Source organism: Malania oleifera, chromosome 9 (assembly GCF_029873635.1).
Source record: "Malania oleifera isolate guangnan ecotype guangnan chromosome 9, ASM2987363v1, whole genome shotgun sequence".
NCBI lineage: Eukaryota > Viridiplantae > Streptophyta > Magnoliopsida > Santalales > Ximeniaceae > Malania > Malania oleifera.
This window is the reverse complement of record NC_080425.1, coordinates 56,611,454-56,615,106: the sequence shown is the minus strand read 5'-3', so window position 1 is coordinate 56,615,106 and position 3,653 is coordinate 56,611,454.

Sequence of the window (3,653 nt, the reverse complement as noted above, 5' to 3'; positions counted from 1 at the left end):
TAATTCCTCTAGGAATACATCTGAGAATTCTCTAACTACAGGAACATCAGCTTGTTTTAGTTCTTCTTTCAGAGATTCCTTAATGTAAGCAACAAATCCCTGGCAGCCATCTTAGATCAATTTTCTCACCTGAATAGCTTACGCAAGCTGGGGCGAAGAACGTACTCGCGAACCAAGAAATCTATATTCTAGCTTGCCTAGAGGTCTAAAAATCACTTCTTTCGAATGATAGTCAATACTAGCATGATTATCTGCCAACCAATCCATACCCAAAATGATGTCAAACCCCTGCATATCTAATATCATCAAATCATCTGGCAATATCTTTCCCTGAATAGTTACTAGAAATCTCCTGAGTGCCATTCTAAATATCACCACTGACCCAGTCGGCGTGGCTACAGCCAACCCAATATCTACCAATTGTGCCTCATTCCCCGTTAACTTAGCATATACTGCAGAAACAAAAGAGTGGGCGGCACCTATATCAAATAAAACAACAACTATAAATGAAAAAGTAGTAAGGGTACCTGTAACTACGTCTCTAGCTGCATCGGCGTCACCCGAGGTCAACGCGTACACTCCCGCCGGTGCCGTGTTCCTCTGCTGTCCTCCACAGGGAGCCTGATAACCACCCCGGTATGGTCTAGGAGCTGGTGCCTGAGCTGGCAATCCCTAACACGACCACGATCGGTGCCTGGGTCTCCCATATGTGTAGCAGACATCCTCACCCATCCTGCATTCACCTGGATGTCTGCAGCCACATCTAGGACAGGTAGGAGCAGCCCGTCCACCCTAAAAACCACCATGGCCCGACATCCGTCCTTAACCACCTTCATATTGATCCCCTCTCCATGGCCCTCGGCTAGAGCTCGCCTATAAATCCTAAGGTGCAGACCTCTTCCTCTAACCCTGAGCTGCAGCACTTCTTTGCATACCACTCTCAATGATAGCAGCTCTATCCACCACCTCAGCAAACGTCTGAGCTCGGAAGCTAATAACTTGCTCAAACAAATTCTATCTCAGGCTTTCTTCAAACTTTCTGGCTTTCTTTTCTTCATCTGGTGCTAAATGTGGGGCGAAACTTGATAACTCAATACATTTGGCTACATACTGGGATACTGTCATCTGCCCTTGAGCTAAATGCAGGAATTTAGCTACCTTCCCGCTCCGAATAATAGCAGGGAAATATCGCTCGAAGAATAACTCATTGAACCGAATCCAAGATACTGGCACTGGATCTGGCCTCTGCTTTTTAATCAATCGCACTGACCTCCACCAGTGCTTTGCCTCTCTTGTCAACTTAAATGACGCAAAGGCCACTTTCTGCTCATCTGTACATGCTAGTACTGCTAAAATCTCCTCGACATTCTGAACCCATTTCTCAGCTACAATTGGGTTAAGTCCCCTAGCAAAAAAAGGAGGCCTTATTCGCGTAAACTACTCGATTGTACAGCCATGCTCTCCTCCACTCCTGGCCATCTCAGCCATCACTTGCTGGGTGACACTGCACAGTATGACATCTGTATCTCCACCTCCCATACTGGAGGGTCCTACTCTGTCACCCCCTACATCTGTACCACTACTCCCTGGGTCCATCTTGAAAATACACAGAACATTGTTTCAGCATCCTATCTCCCGTACAAATCTAATCTACTCAAACAACACCCCAATTCTTACCCCAAAATCCAATCCTGCAACCCAAACACATGACTCGTCGATAGTTTACTATGGTTTTCTTGAAATCGTCACCCTAGGAAAAACACAAAAACCACCATGATAATCTAGTATTCAGACCACAGAACAAATCCTCAAAATCTTTTCCTATATTCTGGTATTGTATTTGATGCATTTTAGAGTCTACAGAACCTAGCAACCTAAGCCCTGATACCAAACTGTGGCGACCTGCTATTTATTCAACATTTTTTTTTCTTTCTTTTTGAATATAATAAATGTTATCTGTCTGAATACTAATAATAACATCTTGGGCCCAAAGAGCACTGAGGGAACTCTGTCTATCATACATAACTAAGCAGTGGTACACAAAACTGGGAACTCCTATATACAATACAATACTAGAAAACTATAGAACTCTAAAATAAATTTACAATACAAAATACCCAGTGACGTCACAATAATCTGAAAACTATCCCAAAACACTGTTATCTCAAAAATACCTACCCTTCCCACAATGGCAGCTCAAGTCAACCTCTACCGGCGAGCCTGATCTGCTCGCTTAGCTGGATCTCCTGAAAAATGATAAGTCACTGGGATGAGACAATGCTCGGTAAGTGGAAATATGCTATTACAAGTGTGTGGCGGCTGAGTTAAATATTTAAAATACTGAAATAATACCGTAATCTGAGAAAATTGATAAACTATACAGAATATATCTATCTACCATGTAATCTTTAAAATATGATTGTATATCTGAGTTTGCTATCTGAAGGTACTGCCAGTATAATAATATAAATTGCTGCTGTGTGATATATCTATACATAGGAACTTCTATTATACCCTAGGATCTGTATATCATGATATATCCCCTCATGATAGGGTTGTGTAGCCCGTAGGCTAGACTTACTATGGTCGGCCCTTCCGGTAAGTCAATCTCTATCATCCGCTAATCTGTAATGATCTATGAAGATCCAAGCCCACTGCAATCTCTCTACGTTGTATCAAACCTCTATCATCGTCTAACCGACTACCTCAACCCAGCGTGCTGGGGAGACTACAATCTCTCCTAGCACGGTTAGACGAAATGCACATGCTATCTGATTCATGTGATTGCACGTGTCTGAAACTAGCAACGGTACCGTGCTCTGCTGTAAATATATATGTCTATAATTTCCACAGGGATCTGATATCGTGTAATACTGTATACATATATAAATATATACTCATCTTACTTCTTTTAACATGATTCCAAAAACAACCATAACATTATATTTCTGAGCTATATTATTTGAGATATTTGACTGAAATATATATATATATATATATATATATATATTATCTATCTGTATCATCTGTGTTTTCTGTCTGTACTATCTGTAATATTTGTATACTTTGTATATAATATCTGTGTGCTCTGTATATAATATATGTGTGCTCTGTATATAATGTATATATATTCTATATATCTGCTATAGCATCTTGATTCTATTATTGTATAATTTGTCTGAATAAACTATCTAAGTGTTATGGTCTAGAAATCATGTTTTTCTCTAAAAATACTGTAAGTCTCATTCATTTCCAATATTCTGAATATCTATATATCTGTAATACTGTAAAATCTATATATATGGTACTATAATAGACTCATGCCACACATTTGAATAAACGTAGTCTCATGCTCAATCTCTTTAATTTTTCTATAAAAATAATATTCATAATTCTATGGAAAATAATATAATATAAATGCTTGTAAACACACTTTCATAATCTTCTATATACATACTAAAATTGCTAGTATAGTATATTTCCCTTACCTTAACTCTGAAAAGCCCCTACTAAATTATGGCCCTATACCCGCAGGGTTCCTAGCTCAACATTCTGAAAACAATATTCCCTAGAACAAAATATCAGTATTTTCTTACCTACAACATTTCTTATAACTAAAAGGAAGACATAATCTGAATAAAATATCTTACCCT